Raw genomic sequence first — 19,325 nt, forward strand, 5'->3', positions numbered from 1 at the left:
CCGCGCCCACAGCTTGCTCCTACCGCGTCCTCAACTTCGCTTGATGACGGCAAGAATCGGCGCTGGAAAATGGGTTGGAGAGTCGAACTGTGCCGTTGTCGTTTTAATGCGCCGCTTTAAGCATCGCGCATTACCATCGATATTTTATTTCGAAGTGGACGCATATTCACCTGGGGCGGTAGCGAGCGGTTATTTTGCGCTTAGTGGATAAATGTGTTGACCAACTTCTGTGACAGTGCGAACTATCGTGCGCGGCGACGGTAGCTAGCATCTGCGTGCATAACAATATAAGCACACAAGACCCTCAGCCAGCTGCGTAATGCCATTCTTTTAACTGCAACGTGCAATGTCCATCAGCGGTTTTCAACGTCAGAGCCTGAGCGCCGTTGCCAGTGTTGATTGAACGAGGCGGGCGTACCCCTAGTTGAAACTGCGTCTTACGTTGGACGCAGTTGTAGTGAATATTGCTCTTTTAGCAGTCAATATTAACATGAAGAAAGAAGACATATATATATATTTCAAAGTTATTGCAAGCGAGGACGCAGCTTTTTTTATATTTCCTAGTGCGATACTGAATCGAATTTTATTTTTATTTTGCAACACGACGTTGCGGGGAAAGCCAGGAAAAAGTTGTAAGATCATGAATTCCTATTTACACAAGAGCATTGATGCTAGCGTAGATCCTTCCTTCCTGCCATGAAGAGCGCGCTTGCCTGATTAGAGAAAGAGCCTACGTATATGTACAGCACTGCATGGTGCATGCATGGACTCGATGCGCCGGTCAAGCTGTGTTTGCAGGTGTGAAATTCGCATGTTTGGTTACTTCCGACTGGGTTGCTCCTAAAGCTGGACAAATGGGTTTGTCGCGGCTCAAGCTGTTGCAGCATGCCACAACGATAATGAAACCAGACGACCTGAAGCGTTTTCAGAACACTGCCGTACGTAGTTTCTAAATTAGAAATGCGTTTTTCCTTTACAATAAGATAGATACATTATCCACTTTTTGGACAAAGTTTTGTCACCGCGGATATTGCATGGATCCTGAAAAAAATAAAACACACAGGTAGGTAGGTGAAAACGTTACTGATGAGCCTTATGGATGAGTTACTGCCTAGGGTTGGTCTGGCTCTTGATCCCGGGTGGTGGCCAACAGTCCATGACGCGCGGCGACAGCTCCAGCCCACTTTACCAGCCGCCTTTGTGAGGCTGGTTCGGAGCTGGAGACCGCGATCTCCCAACCCTCTTTGTACGTGAGGTTCCAGGTGGTTGGAATTCTCGGCAGAGATACAAAATGTGGTAAAAGTTGGCTCTCGGAAACCCACAAAGAGAGCATTGGGCCCTGTATTGGCCTGGGGCGGATAAGGGCTAACAAAGCCGGTGAAGGGAATGTGCGAGCCCGCAGCTGTGTCCAGGTAGTTTGTTGTTCTTTCGAGAGGTAGACGTGTGGTGGGGGATAGACGAGTCTGCTCCCTGTAATGGAGGGTTATTTCATGATAGGTGACGAGCCGGTCCCTAGCGCTACCCCGGTCTACTGAGTGCCCCGCTCGGTTGACGTATACGCTCGAGCAAGAGTGGGCCATTTCGTTGCCGGGGTTACCAGCGTGGGCTGGCACCCAAAGTATTTGAACTGGTCGCGGCTCTGTGGAGCGAGAATTGAGGATTTTTCGGGTGGTAGAATGAATCTGTACCCGCGCAAAATTCGTGATTGCTGTTTTAGAGTCACTTAGAATGAGTGTGGCAGCGGAGGAGGAAATGGCAAACGCTATGGCTGTTTCTTCGGCTTCAAGTGAGGTTGTTGTCTTGATCGAGCACGAGGCTATATGTTTGAGGTCACGCGCAGCACTGGACTAGGGGGGGGGGGGGGGCTTAGGGGGCTGCAGCCCATGGCCTCACCTCGGACAGTAGGAGGCGGCCCATTTATTCTAATCTGGGGCCAGATTACGCAACTGTCAATTAGGAAAATTGTCAAAAACTTGTCAAAAAGGTGTCAACAAACCTCGCTCCTATTGGTCGGTCGTGGCCGGCGGCCATTTTGCTTTTTGCGTCATGGGTGGCTGCAGATTACGTCACGGATGTGGCAGAAGTGGTGACGTTGCACACCTAATAATGCAGCGGCTAATTGACAGTTTTTTGTGACAGTTTCGAGGCCGTCAATTTGACCGTTGAGTTTGTGACAGAAAATGGCGGCGGTGTACGTGGCGATACGACTAAGGCGGCTGCGCTGGCGCGAGCAACGGCGAAGGAGGGCTCACGCAGACGCGTTTGGCTTGCCGGACGAGCTGTTTCGACGCCTTTTTCGACTGGATAAGCAGACTGTGGAGTGGCTATGCGACGAAATCGCCGATGAACTGGGAGGTGCGCGTGCGAGCGCGCTGTCGGTGCGGCGCTAGGTGCTATGTGCACTGCGGTTATTTGCCATGGGCGACTTTCAAGCTGCCGTTGGTAATGAGGCGTACGTCTGCATCGGACAACCGGCGGTGAGCAAATGCGTACAGCGGGTGTTGGAGGCAATTTGTAAAGTTAGTGCGCAGAAGAGGTGGGTGCCATCGTCAACTCTGTGACACAGCTACATATAAATAAGACACGCTTATGCTGGCAAAGCACTTTATTTTTCCCAGCAAATGGCACTTCATGGTCGTCTTCTGTTTCCCAAGGGGAAAGAAACAAACAACCACTCGTCACATACTGGAACACCTCACCTTTTGGAATTTTTGTCATCGATCGAAAGAGCCGAACACAGACTTCAACAAGTTGTCTTCGTCGATTTCGTTCCGTGCGCTCCTTGCAAGTTGCTCGTAGTCACGTAGCCTTCACTGCATTCGTTGAAATTTTTCTGCGCACTTAGGTCAACCGCACAGTAGCTCGATTCCAGACGCCGCGCAAAAAACAATAACACGGCGTGAAACAGCTGCTTTCGTGCAAAGCGGCCTTTTTACTGCCGTCAGCACACCCCCGCGGCACTGGAAGTTACCCACCAGCCAATTTAACAGCACAATTTCGAACGCTTTTTGTTTTCCTTCTTATTTCCGAACTTTAAACACAATGCTTGGGCAAAATAAAATATTAGTTATTTTCATCGTTGCTTGTTTCTTATTTCTTTTTACAAAAAATTTAACAGACGGCCCCTCGAATGCTCTCGGGGCGCCGCCCTGCTGTAATTGGCTGATTCCTCGTTGCGTCACGTGGTGACGTCTCATCGTTTCTTCATTTTGACGTCACCGTCAATAACTTTTGACAGAATTTGTCACAGTTGCGTAATTTGGCCCCTGCTTAGTATGTGGAACCATTGGCAACGTAACTTCGAACGACATGTATGAAGCGAGAAAACCAGAACGAGCAGACGGGCCCCCCGCCTAATGTAACAGCACGCGTTTAGCCTGATCATTTGGGGAGAGCTTGTCGAGCTGCAAAAACAGGAATCCCCCGCCACCACGGCGGGGCCGTCTTTCTTACGAAGCGAGGTGAGTTTGCTTGGAAGATTTTTCGTGGTTTCCTGTCAGTCCGTCTGTCCAGTGCTGTCTGGAGAGGAGGGGGAAACACCTAAAACATGCAATGTGGGATGAGGACCTAAATCTCCCTTGCCCCTCGTCACCACCACGCCACCCTTCACCTCTCAAATAGTTCCGCCGCTGTCCTTCTCATAGAAAGGATGTGCTGCAGTACCCAACAGTGCCTCCCATTCGACTTTTCTTTACCGTGATGGTAATTTGGGGGAGGGGGAAGATGAGTCCGATAGCAGATGATGATGAGTCTGATGGCAGAGTCCAGGCAGGAAAGGAAAGAAGACGTCACACGTGTTTTTGTTCGCGTGCCGTGGGGCATGGAATGTTCACTGTTCGGGCTGGGGTATGGAAGAGTGAAGGGGGAAGTTGGGGATGTTGGAGAGCTGGACAGAGAGGCCTGTCCCCAGGGCCCATTCCTGCCTAGTGGCTGCGCACCCTCGCGCGCGCTCGACGGAAAAAGTAGGTCAGACTGGGCGCCGAACTTTCCAGAAAGAAGTAGAAAAATATGACTCAGAGGCGACGGAGGGCGCGTAACTTCGCCCGCGCTAGGAGTCGCACTCTCCCATTCGTTCTCGCCCTCGGCGTCGACGGGACGAAAGAAAAATCGAGAACCTCCCAGAACAGACGATTGCTCCTAGCCAATAGAAAGACGAGACCGGAACGGGAGAAGGAGTGAGTTTGTACGGAGAAGGAGGGAATTTGTACAAGGAACTTTATGCTTATGTGAACGCCTGCTTTGGCGCTAGTAACAGACAGACGCGGCGCGCGTCTATGAAAGGAAGTTGATCGCGGGTCGATTCAGCCCCGAGCCGCCGGCTAAGCTTGCATAAGCCCGCCCGCTGAAGAGCTCCCGGGGGATGCACCACTCTCGGCCAGCCACGGGCCATCCAGGCAGCGTGCGCCAGTCATCGGGACGGCCACCGTTGGACACCTGCGGTCGCGTCGGACGGACGAAGTGCCCGGTGCGGTGAACAATTAGCATCCATTCGTGCCAAAATGCTCGGTCGGGAGCGTCAAAGTGGTGCGTCTAAACGAAAGGCGAAGTTATAAAGAGAAGAGCGTGGAAAGAAGCTACCAAAGATGACAAAGTTCCAACTGAATGTCCGTGTCAAACTCCCAACAGTACCGACTTTGCTTCTGTGGAGTTCTTGCCAACTCCATCACCACGGTTTCCTGGCAAGAAGCAAGGTTTGACTCATCTTGGTTGTCTGGATCCTGTGAAAACGGTGCCAACCTCGGTCGTCCATATTTCTGAGCAACCGACGCTAACCGAGCCCTGTCCTGTTCCTGAGTCAGCAGCGTCTATGCTACTCGACCGGGCCCCTGCCACAGAGCTCCAGGTGTCCGGTCCGCCACGCCCGATTTGTACTACTGCTGATCAACAGGTGCCAAACCTCCCCGATGAACCTCCTTCTACTGACGAGCGCCAGGAAACAACACTCCAAGAACCGACTGACTTGTTTCCTGTTAGTTTGGCTTCAAACAATCATGTTCCCACCCACAAAGTGCGCCTTGAGAGGACGAATGAGATGGCTTCTCGTTGCGGCAACAGAGAAGTACAGACACCCCCGCAGCAAGATGTACGTTGCGAGATTCTCCGAAGTGATCCTGCTAAGTGGCCGGACGCTATTACTGACAGCTTTTGGAGTGTATGCCTTGAGAAAGGGCCATTGTATGTTCAAAATCGGGCAGAAAACTTCCCGTCTTCCGAAAGGCAATACAAAACTCAGAAACGCTATATGCCACTTCATCTTTTCGCGCGAAAGGCTGTAAAAGGGGAGGCGTACGAGCGACACTGGTTAATGTACTCGGAGTCCAAAGGTTCCCTTTACTGTTTCATGTGCAAACTATTTTCGATTTCAAGGAACCCCAGTGCTTTCACCACTCCCGGCTTTTTTTTATTGGAAAATAGCAGAAGAAAAGGTTTGCGCACATGAAAATAGCGTCGAGCACCGGAACTGCGTGGCAGCATGGCTCGCCCGCTCTAACTCGAGCAGCACAATTGACAAGGAGATGGTTAAGCAACTTGTCACAGAGACCGCTCACTGAGCGGAGGTGTTGAAGCGCGTAGTTGTAGTTAAGCTTCTAGCTGAGCGCCTAGCGTTTAGGGCAGTGAGGAGATTTTTGGTTCACCGAGAAATGGCAATTATATGGGAGTGCATGAGGCCATTGCCAAGTTTGATCCCTTTCTAGAGGAGCACATCAAACGCTACGGGAACAAAGGAAAAGGTCGCCCATTGTATCTGTCAAAAACCATTCGTGATGAATTTATCGAGCATATGACAAAGGCTGTCAAGAAACGTCTCGTTGACGAAGTGAAACGCGCAAAATACTTCTCTTTATTTGTTGATTCGACTCCAGACCTTGCTCACTTTGGTCAGCTGTCAGTTGTTTTACGATACTATTTAAATGGGAAAGTGTACGAACGCTTTCCTGGATTTGTTTCAATCGAATCGCGTACTGGCTTGTATCTTTTCGATACCGCGATGACCCTCTTGACGACCAATGGCATCTCAATTGATGATTGTAGGGGCCAAGCTTATGATAATGCGAGTAATATGTCAGGAAAATACAAAGAACTGCAAGCTCAAATCAAACACCTGAACGAATTGGCAGTCTACGTCCTGTGTGCTGGTCATTCACTGAACTTAGTTGGCGCGTGTAGCGTTGACAGTTGCCTTGAGGCATCAAATTTTTCACTGTAATTCAGAAACTGTATGTGTTCTTTGCTGCCTCACCTAAGCGACGGAGGTATATTTTGGACAACATGGGCGGAACTGGCCAGCAGCTTGTTTTGAAAAGTCTCTCTGAGACCAAGTGGTCAAGACACGCTGAATCATGTAAGGCCATTCTGAAAAATTTCAATGCAGTCTTGTGTTGCCTTGAAGCTATATCAAAGAACGAGGAAGAAAACGGTGACACTAGGAACGAAGCGCACTCTCTCTTCAAGAAAACGACAAAACTAGAGACTGCATTCATGGCGATTTTCTGGAGTGAAATCTTGGAGCGCTTTGACAAAACGAGCGCAGCACTTCAGAAACCAGGCCTAGACATTTCAACCGCTGTAGACCTGCTGAGCTCTCTAGAAGGCTTTGTTAATTCTTTGCGACCTCTCTTTGATACCTTCGAAAAGAGAGCACGCACGCTAATAAGTACCAATCAATGTTATCAGGATGAGGGCTAACGAATCGTTTTGAGTAAGCACCCGGATGGAAAAAGCGATAGTGCGCTACAGGGTAGAAAAAAGTTTATCGTACAGACCTACAATGTTATACTTGACAGTCTAGGCTCTGCGTTGCGAGTCCGAAAGGCTGCGTATACACTGAACTCTGCGAAAAGTTCGGATTCTTAAAATTGCTGACAGAAGTTGGGAGCGAGGCCTCTCTGGCACAGCAGGATGAGAACTTGGTGAAGACCTACAAATATGATTTGGAGCGAGCATTTTCCGCTGAAATCGGTCAGTTTGCGAACTTTCTGCACAAGTCTGTGTGCCAGGACACGAGTCCCCTAGGAATAATGAAGTTTCTGCACGAAAGAAAGCTTATTGATGCGTTTCCGAACCTTTCTATTGCTTTGTGAATGTACTTAATCATACCCGTGGCAAACTGTGAGACCGAACGATCGTTTTCCAAGTTGTCGCCGATAAAAAATCGCCTTCGTTTGAGCCACCTTGACGACAAGGTGAACTCGCTTGCTATCATGTCCATTGAAAGTGACCTCCTCCGTGGTCTATCCTTCGAACAGACTATATCTGATTTCGCCAAAGCGAAGGCGCGAAAGATGCCATTTTAAAAGAGGACTGTTTGCGCTATACATGAATGGTTCCAGTAAGTTCGCTGTGTCGCCTCCCAGCCTCCTCGTTGCCAGTGAAACGCTGAGCAGTGTAATTCAAGATATGCAAATCTTCGTGGTTCGCCTCTTGTTTGTTCTTCTTGTGATATTTAGCGTGCTTATAAAGAACTGTATTTTTGTTGTTTTTGATAGTGCCGCGTTTATTTGGTGTCGTCCTTGCTTGGCTTACCTTTAACAACGAAAATATTTTCAAATAATGTTTTGTAATTACAGCTGGTAATTTTCATCTGTATTCTAGTGCATTTTTATGGTGTTTGTATTGCCTTAAGTATTGTGTATATCTATTGCGTATTTATAGAGTAACGTGTATAACGATTACTGCAGTCTGATGCTCTAATTTTAATAAAGACTGTTTTGGATACAACCATGCGTCTCCTCACGGGATTAAACTTAGTGATGCGAACAAAGCCTAGCTTCAGAAGGATCGACGTCTGAGCTGTGTTGTCTTTTCTACGTTCTTGTTCGTCTTGAATGCACTAAACTTTTCCTTAATGCCTAGCTTTTGCTGAAAACAGAATGCATATTAATCACAAAGTGAACATATGTGTTGGCGTTTACAACAGCACGCGTTTCAAGCAAGTTTTGTTGTTTTCCTTATAATAATAACAATAATAATAATCCCGTTGATCGCACTTCGTTCTTTTTAATTTGGAGGAATTTAAATGAATCACGGCATATTTCCAGTAGCGTAGCAGGCGACAGGGGGGGGGGGGGGGGTTCAGTATAGGGAAAGGGGGCTTGCATGCGCATTAGCCCAGGGCACTCATTTTTCTTAATCCGGCCCTGGTTGTGTTGAGGCGAAGCCGAGTAGCTGTCTGTGTGTCAGGTTGGCGCGTGAAGTGTGCGTAAAATGTTTGTAAATATGCTTGTGCCAGCGCTACCGACCTCGTTGCATGCATGCACCAGACCGACCTTACCTGCCGGTTCTTGTAAACCAGCGCAACGGCTCGCAGCCAAACAGGGAAGGGACAAAAGACAGCGTTGATTAAACACTGTTTGGCTTCGAGCCGTTGCGCTGGTTTACAAGAACCATGTCTGACTTACTCGCCCATCAGTTCATGTTGTACTTACCTGCCCGACGCGCCGTTAATGCCACCAGACGAGTTCACCTCGTACACTAGAACGCTCGCACAGATGTTACGTCTGCTGACATTTGGTTCCGACTGTTCAATGCTTGAAATAGTCTTCAACAGCAAAGAATAGGAGTTTAGTACGAGAGCTGCTGCATATGGCCTTATCGCATGCGGTTACATTCTTAAGCCGGTTGCAGAGGAATACTTTGGGGAAACTTTCGTAGACAACGACGCTCAATGCACCATTCATCGGGTTCGTCTTCCAAAGGCATGGATACACTACATGCGGCTCGGCTCGTTGCTTTCATCTGTGAGATCACCAGTGCGATCACCTGATGAACATATCTGGCCTACGCTGAACCGTTCAACTCTTCGGCCAGCCGTCTGCGTGACAGAGGCTTTCTGTCTCATATGCGGTTTCTATCTGGGAGCTGCACGCAGAACGTAAGCACTCTTGTTCACTTGTCGCAACAGCAGGGGACTCCGACATTGCGAACTTGACAAGCTGCGAACTCCACGGAAGCAAGTATATACTTGTTGAAACGAAGCTTTAAGCTTCGCGCTAAAGGAGAGGCGGTTGCTGTGGAGTCCCGAGTGTTTCGGAAACAGAAAAAAAGGCAGTAAAATAATCACTTGAAGACAAAAAGTAGCACTGTGAGAAAGTAATCAAGTTATACCATGAGGGTCACAAGTGAACAGAAGGATATGGAAAAAATTAAGGAAATTTGTGTTGAGCAGTGCGAAACAAAAGCGAGGAACTAGAAATCTAAGGCGAGACTGGAAAAATAACGAATCAGGAGGGTCGGAAGTAAGGAAGTGAGAACCAGGCTTGCCGTTTCCCTAATATTGCACAAGTTACGTGCCGCAGAGCTTGCGACTTTTTGGTGGTAGTTGAGCACCAGGTCGCGGGTTCGACTACCGCCGTGGCGGCCTTATATGAAAGGAATCGACATGCAAAAGCGCTCGTTACAGGCAGCGGAAACCTCAATAACAGACGACTTCCCCGTTATCCTCAGAGCTAATCCCTTCAGCGTGATTTGCCTCTGCTTGTGAACGCAGTTCCCAGGTAGCGAAGATCGACATTGCTACAGAAGTGCTGCTTTTGCTAGTCTGCAGCAGTCTGCAGCAGCCTTGTAAGGAGTACAGTACGCGATCACAGTCACAGGTGGCATCTCTGTCAGGCGGGCAGTATATTGGAGCCGGTCCACGAAGCCCCAGGTATAGCTTAAGTAAACTTTATAGGTTCACCTCTACGTTTGAATTGTGGCTGCGAGTCTAGGCACATATTTTGCATGACAAAAACAGAGATTGGTATACATTATGGAGAAAAGACAGCAAACAGGTATCTATTGTTATACTATTATATTTATTACACTGCTCATTATAACTTATTATTATCATATATCCGGGCTGCTTGCAACGAAAGCGAACGTCTTGAATAAAATCGCGACAGGGCATAATTCAACAACTCGCATAGAGAATGACAACAGAACGTCCATTTTGAGCAGATACACTGGATAAGCGTGAATATAAATGTTCGTTGCTGCGCCATGCAGTCCAGCACATAAGCAGTGTGCATATCGATATCGGGAATGTTTATGAGCGTCATACGACTGCTCCAAGCACAGCACGAAAAATCGCACCATAGCGCGTAGCTGACAAAATTCATGCGAACGCCACTGAAAAAGCGCGAAAAGGATGTTGCGCGAACTTTGCTTTGGGAGTCATGTATATGTAGAGTAAAAAAAAAAAAATGAAAACTTGGGGAGCTTAACATCGCTTTCTGTTGGAATAGGTGGTATTGCATTTTTGGTTCCGACAGCGCATAGAGGCAGGGACTGATGGGAGAGAGATGGACACGGCACTGTGTCCGCCTCTCTTCTGTCTTCTGTCGTGCCTTGTCCTTGTGCGCTGCTAGAAACAGAGCTTGTCATATATGCAGTGTAATTCATTCGTCCTAGTGCTTGTGGTACGGCTGGAACTAAAGGGACACTAAGGTCGAATTGAAGTTGGCCTGCATCACCAAAAAAGAACACCCTCAGAGAAAACGCAGCTCTTATTGGCTAGAAAAAAACAGACAAAAACGAAATACTAGTGTCGCCATCACCGGCGTATTTCGCAAATAAAATGCGTGCGTCGACACCGATTTTCGTGCGCGGATCCCAGAGGCTACGCTACAGCGCCATTCACTCCAAAACGGCGGCAACAAGTCCTTTTCAGTAAGGACGCCACGAGTTTGAATCGATCAGGGGGAATATTTTAGATCCGATTTTTCTCGCCGATAAATGCTTCTTTTGGTGCCGGACAAGCCTCAAAGTAGCCAGAATCAATTTTTGCTGAGATAGATAATTGGATGGAGTTGTCCTGAGTGTTCCTTTAAAGGCTCCTGATAACGCAAGGACGCGCGAACACACGGGCACACGGCAACCGAGGCCGTCTAACTGGTCCATTTCCTCCTGTGTCAAGATGCGCACAATGTCTTCGGTAGGCATGACATGTGAAGGCTGCCCTGCCGCCCGAACATCATGGAATTGCGAGATAATCGAAGTTTTTAGTGCGAGCTAATCGCTTGGTTATGGAAGCACGTACGGATTGAAAATATTGCTGACAAGCTTCTCGAAGCACAGAACGATGGGAATTTTGGTTTCCTTATAAATAAAGCAGGCAGCAGAGAAACGCGGCCAACTTGGGCGCAAGACTTGTGACAAGAATTCGATCATGAATTCGACGAAAAATGAATATGAAGGTTGAAAAAGGCTGTAGGCATTTGACGCTTCTGAAGCACAGATGGAAATCAAAGCGAGTAAAAAGCACCCGAGTCCATCTCGTGAGGCTCCCGGATGCAGTTCTGCGCCCAAATTTTCCGTTAAACTATGCAAGGCCTAGCATAATTTGCAGGTCGCAGTTACGAGTACCTCGTCTATCGGGCATCTCTAGTCATAACGTGTGTGCGTCTGCGAGCTTATTGGCCTGAGAGGTAGGAAGGACGCACCATGTTTGTCTGCGGCGGCGGCTGTATGTATACTGTAATGTATATATGACACCGACGGCGATGATTGTATGCACAGCATTGTATAAAGACCACTGCTATGGTTCCGGATAAGATCATCTTGGTATCTTGTTTACTTCGAACCTCTTCATGAATGCACGGTGGAGCTACAGCGTCACTCTTGCAGCTTGTGATGACGATTTATGCAACTTTTAGTTGGAGCACTGACACATCTTGGAGCCGATCGTTCAACTGAATTCAGTTCAATTTATTACAGACATAAGTATATAATGTGGCTTGCCCACCAGGAATGCGAAAAGGAGACCCGTACGTCTCCTGACGAAATGTTCACCGCGACTTCTAAGTGCGACAGCCGGGAGAAGAACACTTGACATATATAATACTGTCTTCAAGTGATTGATTAGCGACAGTGGAGGATTATGGGCGGCCTGCCTTTACCATGGCGTGCACCTTGTGGTGGTGCCGCCCAAGGAAATTTGCCTTAAACGCAGATTCAGCTTAGCCGCCGATCGATATGCGCAGGAAATTGTAGGGTAAAATGGTACAAGCATTTGTAGCGTTTTCTGCACGGTTAGATTGTAGCGACACCGGACCGTGTGTCACGTCAGGCCACAGTGAGAGCATGCATTCATGACACAGAGTTGGCTGCTTTCAAAGGTGTGGTCTGCTAAAACAAACCGATCTTGCCCTGCAGAGCCAGCGCCACCGAGGCCCCTGTCGAGCCGAGTACGGTGCTGCCATAGCATGGACTCTCGGAGAGTCATTCCCGACTCTTCGGCGCGCGTGATTCAAAACGAGCTACAGAGGCGCTACTCGGGCTTGAGTGACGAACAAACATCGAAACAGCCAGGCGTTGTGCAGGCGATACAATAAGGTGGGTTGCTGAATCGGTAGCGCGGGGAAAATCGTGAGTTTGATGGGCAGATACTTCCGCATTGCGGTTCGATTGAAACAGGACTGATTATTTCAAACGGCTCCGGTTGGAGTTGTTCGCAGTAGTTTGTAGACCGTTCAAGCGTCGCAACTATGTCACTCTGTGTACGCGCGTTGATAGCTTTTGTTATTTTTCTGATGAACATTCAGCTTTAGCGTTAAGCGTGGCTGCGCTTGGAGAAAGCACGGTGACCGGTGTTGCGGGCGCCAGCGGTCACGAGCCACGGGCAGATAGAGAAGGGCCAATACGTATCTCGGTCGCCTGTCGCGCGTACGCGACACTTTTATGCCTGGAAGTGCATTCCTAGTATCGCGACCTTCTTTTTTAATAGTGTAATTTCTACCTGGGCCGCAGCTGCGTCCGGTCTGTGAGGTGGAACGTTGCAGAGAACTCACGATTCATTTCGACTGAGGTTCGTTACAGCGCACCGACGGCGCTCTCTCTCTCTCCCCCCCCCCACCCCCCCACCCCCATTTTTTTTTTTTCATTTAGCGTCCATCGAAATTCAGTTACTGCGGCTGGTACCGAGCCCGTAAACTCATCCTCAGCAGCCGAAAGCTTCGGCCACTCGAGTTACCCCCTCTTGTTATTCACCAAGCTTGTGACGCCATCTTATGAGAACCTATAATGACTTTGTTTTCTCTCTTTGTGCTTTCATTCTTGCCTCCGCGGAAAACCAGCTCGGCGCTCAGGTAAGTCACCCCTTAAAAACCGCTTCCCTCCCGCTTTGTATTTCTTCCTTTCGTTTTTTTTTCTTTCTCTTCTCTTCTTTTGCCAGCTTCATGCGCGCTGAAGTTAAAGCAGTTTAGAGGTTATCGGCGACATTGCGCTGTGAGTGTCCATATTTTCCAGAGAGGTGAAGCTTTGCACCATGTTGCTGCTTACCTTCTGCCGAAAAGGCATGAGTAAGGTGCGGATGCTAGATAGATGCGAGAGTGAAGGTCATCCCTTGATTTCTTCCACGAAGGGTCGTTGTTAGCTAGTATGAGCGTAAGCGGAGCGGCCAGCGTATCGCAGCATCGACGGGAGAGTATTGAGCGCTTCGGCTAAGCTCTGGCGCATTCGTCGGTAAATGTTTTTTTTCAACGCGCAGGCTTCGGAGAACTGTAGGCGCGGAAAATTCGGTGGCTGGGTGGAACTATACCTGGGGGAGGGAGGGGGGGGGGGCACGTGCAAGCTAAAATGGCCACACCTGAGCTGCGCTTATCTTCTGTGCGGCGGCAGGCGGCTATACTCGGTTGCTTATGTTGTGCTTGCCAAGTTAGTGCGCTGCCTTGATTGTGATAGATGTTTAATTCATAAAAAGGCAAAAAGAGGCACCTTCATTATTCTGGTTCGGTTTACATCGTAGATGTCTTTTGGCGTACCGGATGGTAAATTCACGGGCGGCGTGGCTAAATGTTCCTGTTATAATATATATATATATATATATATATATATATATATATATATATATATATATATATATATATATATATATATATATATATATATATATATATATATATATATATATATATGTGTGTGTGTGTGTGTGTGTGTGTGTGTGTGTGTGTGTGTGTGTGTGTGTGTGTGTGTGTGTGTGTGTGTGTGTGTGTGTGTGTGTGTGTGTGTGTGTGTGTGAACGAAGCTAATAGTCACCGAAACCAAGGTGCATAGGGGAATGTTTCCATTTTTTAAAATTTGTAGTGCCAATCAATGGGCGAATAATACTTCGATTAATCTGTCGCTTAAAGAAAATTGCTTATAAAGCAGCAGAAAAAACCATTCCGCTGGTGGGATCCGAACCGACGACCTCCGAATATCGCGTCCGGTGCTCTACCAACTGAGTTACGGCGACGGCTGTCCAATATGCTGCTTTCGTGGGTATTTGTTTTGCGTGTAAGCGAACCTTGAGAGTGTTCACCAGCGCCACCCTCGTCCAAAGCGGCGGACGTAGCACGTCCTGTAATATATATATATATATATATATATATATATATATATATATATATATATATATATATATATATATATATATATATATATATATATATATATATATATATATATATATATATATATATATATATATAGTGGGGGTGAGTCTCTACAAGTGTGAACTCCAGCCGGCGACTAATAATAGGGCTATCGGCTTCGTTATCAGCCGGTCCAGAGACTTTTGTCCCCGGCTGTACTATAGTGAATCTAGCTTCTCCAAATTTTCTCTGAATTTTTCTTTGACGTTCGGAGGTCGCAAGAAAATTAAGCTCACTGAACAAAATAAACATAACCTCCGTTACTTCTTGCTACTTACTACTAACCTTACTCTTCAGCGCATTCAGTCGCGTGTTCAAAACGAAGATATCTGTCTTGAACGTAGTTATTCGCTCAATGCGAATAATGCCAGTATGATGATTGATTTATAATACTTTGCTTTTCGTTCGCACGAGTTCTCGTCGCCGGGGTTAGGTAGTACTGGCGCCAGTTTCTGTATTTCGCTGGCTCTACAGCAGTAGCTGAATAAAGAAACATTCGGAATATAGAGCAACAGAGGCGGCTGCTGCTGTATGCGGAAATAAGTAGCATGGCTGTACGCTTTACTGAGCTGCCACACAAAGCCGCGCTGTAGCGAAGACTACACGTCTCACAGTTTGTTGGCACTTGACTGAAAGCTACGAGAAACGCATTACTGTTGCTATCTGTTATTAACTAAATAGATTAATTTTTATGTCTGCCGCCGAAGGTATACACCGCGTAGGCATATACAGAGCATGGGTGGGATCGCATTCCTGATTAAGCCGCCGCGGTGGCCAAATGGTTACGGTGCTTGGCTGCTGACCCGAAAGACGCGGGGTCGATCCCGGCCGCGGCAGTGCCATTTCGATGGAGGCGCAGTGTTAGAGACCCGTGTACTGTGCGATGGCAGTGCACGTTAAAGAACTCCAAATGGTCGAACCTCATGGTAGTCCGGAAATTGTCCGGAGCCCTCCACTACGGCGTCCTTCATAGCCGGAGTCGCTATGGGACGTTAAATCTTGTAAACCAGCAGTCTTGACTGGTGGTCGGGAGCTTTACCTCCGTTTTCAGTAGTAACATATTGTGAGACAGATCATGCACATCGTGGACAGTTGTTCGAGTCGTGCCCAAACACCCTAGTAAAGAAATCGGTCAAGCTCATTAAAGGAGTATAGACACCTAAATTTTGGGTGCGTGTTTTCTTGTTTTTTAATGATGCGTAAGGCATTATTATACATGGATTACCACCTGGTATTCTCTTACGACCGCTAATTAATTTATAATCGCATTTCTTTCTCGTGATGTTTCGATTTCAACAGCTGAATGAGCACTGTGACGTCAGCGTGTGCTTACAGGTCACGTGAGACACGAAAAACGTCCATATCATCGCTGCTTCCACATTCGTTGTCATTCCGGCTCTTGAGGAAGACTGGCTTCAGCACTGCAGTAAATTAAAATGATGAAGCAGCGATTATATGGACGTTCTTCCATGCCTCACGTGAGACAAAAGCACTCTTTGACGTCACAGCCATCGTTCGGCTTTTGAAACCGAAACCGGAAAAGCACGACAGAAAAAATTCGATTATAAAATAATTGTTTAGTGGTCGTAGGCGAATATCACATGGTCATTCATGCGTAGTAGTGTCTTCCGCATCATTGTAGAGAAGAAATCATGCCACCAAAATTGGGTGTCTCCTTTAACGCTCGACGTCGCATATAATACACGGAGCGCAAAATTGAATAATTTTAATTTTAAAACATCACGGTCTGTGAGTTAAGCATTCGAATTTTCGTTGCAGGTGAAACTGCAGGGGAAATTAAGAAGGAAAGCAAGAATACAAAAAAGCGACTTGCAGCTACACTTTCACTCTTTGCAAGACTCGAGGGGGAGAGGGACCGACACTCGGAAAGTCGGGAGATTGACCGATATAGGCAGCGCATATATGGCGACTGACGACCGCCGGGGATCGACTGCCCTCTTCTGAGGTCATCACACCTGAGGAGCAAGTCAGCTGAGAGCGCTCGATTCCACGAAAACGGTTCGCTGCTGCAGCGTCTATTTTCGGCTCGAGCAAGGCTCAGCGGACGGACACGATCGAAAAGAGCCGGTCGATTCTTAACCGCGCTCTTATCTGCTTTCTGCCGCTTTTCATTTTTGCTTTACGTACTTACCTAGCTTCCGACGGCATTGATTGAAGGACCAAGGATGTGTTCCCACTTCTGTGAACGTCGACGTCGCTATCGCTTCCTTATCCGACGCCTGTGCACCGCCGCACTAACGTCCTGCATTTACGTTTGCGAGCCGAGAGGCACCTTATCTCTGTACGCTAGCTAACCAGTAAGAGGGAACGATTTACTGAAAGAAGCGCGCAAACGCGTTGCCACCGGGAGGGCACCTGGTGCTGTGTTAACGTAGCCTTCAGTCATCTTCACAGTATATACTCTACAGCTCAGTTAGTGTAGTGCGTCAGTCATCGCCGACTCACTTGGGTTACTTACCTGCTTTGTGGGTTACAAAGTTCCTGAGCCTCATTTCTGTTACTTGAAATGCAGAAGAGCAGAGAACTGGTCTAGTTGCCATTGGTTCATGATTTTAAGGGCCGCGGGACATTTCACCCAAATGCACATTTATTTATTTATTTAGTCCTCAAATGCCCCTTGGACAGGAGTTTTGCATGAGGGGTGGGCAGCTTCACAGACGATTTCAAGGGTGGGTGGCTTCACAAAAGAACATTTGCAATGGCTGTCCTGAAATTTGTCGCACTGGAGTGGTGAACCCCTTCTTCAGGCAGATCATTCCAGTATTTCGCTGTTTGTGGAAAAAACGAGTGAAGGTGCGATGATGTGCGCACGTGCGACGGGTATACAGACTTGGAATGACTGGTCCGGGATGAATGGCGGTGAGCGGGAGATATAACGCTGCTGTCAATTGGAAAATGATAGAACTTAAGGTAGAGAACGAGCCTGGCTATTTTACGCCGACTTTCTAGATTGCGAAGATTTGCATTAGACTTTAAAGAGCTTTGACACTAGTATAGGAAGAATAGTCATTAAAAATAAACCGAGCTGCCCGGTTTTGGATAGATTCAATGGGGTTAAAAAGATTAGTCTGATGAGGGTCCCAAACTGAGCATGCATATTCTAGCTTGGGCCTTACAAGGGTTTTGTAAGCAAGGGTTTTTACGGAAGGGGAGCAGAATTTAAGATTTCGCCTTAGAAAGCCGAGAGAGCGGTTAGCCTCGTTAGATATTTTCGCTATGTGAGAGGACCATGAAAGATTCTGTGTTAAAATAAGATTTAGATATTTATAAGATGCCACAGATGATATTGCTGTGCTACCAAAAAAAAAGATACGTGGGCACTACTTGAGAACGGCGGCAGTGAAAAGTAATTAATGATGTTTTTCTGACATTTAAAGACATGCACACCACAAAGAAAAAAAGCTGACGAAATGACAACAAAATGGGGCGATGTGTTGCCACACATGTTCACAAGAAACGCTGCGTGCGTACCTTCGGAGTCACCTCACTTGGCGATCCACGTCTCAAAAAAAGAAAAAGGAGAGAGAGAGAGAAAGAGAGCGAAATAGAGACAAAAACTGAAGACACGAAGAAGGAACTTCTCAAATCACTATTCACCCTGTCTCAAACCGCGAGTTTATTTTATAATTTCAGGTATGCACCCTGTTAAAGATTGCTTTTATTTCACTAGTTGACAGTCGGCTGGCTTGGACCAACACTTTGTGTCTGTTGATGCGGAGCACTTGAAGGTGAATCTTTTTGTGGTTGGTCTATCGTATACTTTGTTTCATTTTTTAATTTCTTCCACGTTCGCTAGCCTAACGTTCGCGCAGCATCCTATTTGCTTGATGTAGCATGTTCCACAGGATAGGGAAAGTTGATGAATTACCGTATTTACTCGCGTGACGCACGCACCCCCTCCTTTTCCTGTCATAGCTTATGCTGGTTTAACGCCCCAAAGCGACTTAGGCTATGAGGGACGCCGTAGTGAAGGGCTGCGGAAATTTCGACCATCTGTAATAAGCGTGCCCATTTATCTTGGCGCCCGCTTGCTAATGATGATAGCAAATGCCGGCAGGCGCCCTTAGTCATTCAGCAAACGCAGGGCGAATATTGACGTGCGTGCAAACTGTAACGTCACACATGCAAGGTTGCCCGCAGAAATCTCGCCGATTGAAGCCACGAATTGGAAAAAATTTAAACTAATTTGCGCTGCAACATGACGCCTCACTGCTGCAAAATTTTTTCACAAACTGCGGAGACCGTCAGATGTCGGCGAATAACGTACCGTGAAAGCTTCAGTAAAATCCGCGGAGGTAGAAGAAACGACGGAAAGGGCACACTGTATACACAACAGTGTACATTGCAAACTCGTAGCCTTTTCTGTGTGTGCGCTATGTAGCTAGCGACAAATTTTTAGTTTCAGGGGAATTGAGCATACTTCACCTTCAAATAGGGCGGTTTTATATGCCAGCTGACGGACGCAGCACAAAGTATTTCGCAGTACCGTGAATTACTTCGCACGTTTTAAGCCATTATCTTGCCGACAGGTTTATCTATTTTTTCTTTTTGTGGATTTCCGGAATCGGGCGCATTTCGAGGCGCAAAATTATTCTACGATTCCTAGGCTATTGATTTCAATAACCCTGGCCTTTTAATCTTGCTGTTTGCAAATATTTTTACAGTTTGTAGACATTTTGTGCGTATAAAAAACTATCGGCGTTTTCCGTTCGAAAACTAACGAACTGGCTCTCTTGAGGCTTGGATATGCTATTGTTTTCAATCGAAATGTTAAACGGCTTCTGAAAGGGTTCAGAAAAAGGTTCGTTCAATATGCTCTCGACCATGGAAACAGTGCCGAGGAGTGCGTTTGGTTTTATTTAGCTGAGTCACACCGCGGGTGAAGTATGTATTTATTCCACCGGCCTAAGCTTT

General features: G+C 47.2%; 1 protein-coding gene across 3 annotated transcripts in view; it reads left to right on the forward strand.

Moving 5' to 3' along the window:
- LOC144114306 (uncharacterized) overlaps positions 1-19,325 on the forward strand; it is a 50,003-nt gene that overhangs the window by 17,099 nt on the left and 13,579 nt on the right. Inside the window, exon 2 of one of the 3 annotated variants that reach the window (XM_077647958.1) lies at positions 12,133-12,312. The exons of the other annotated variants lie outside the window; for them this stretch is intronic. The gene's annotated coding sequence lies outside the window, so the exon portion shown is untranslated. The remainder of the gene's footprint in view (positions 1-12,132; positions 12,313-19,325) is intronic. 3 annotated transcript variants of the gene reach the window in all.

This window comes from Amblyomma americanum, chromosome 1 (genome assembly GCF_052857255.1).
Source record: "Amblyomma americanum isolate KBUSLIRL-KWMA chromosome 1, ASM5285725v1, whole genome shotgun sequence".
Lineage (NCBI taxonomy): Eukaryota > Metazoa > Arthropoda > Arachnida > Ixodida > Ixodidae > Amblyomma > Amblyomma americanum.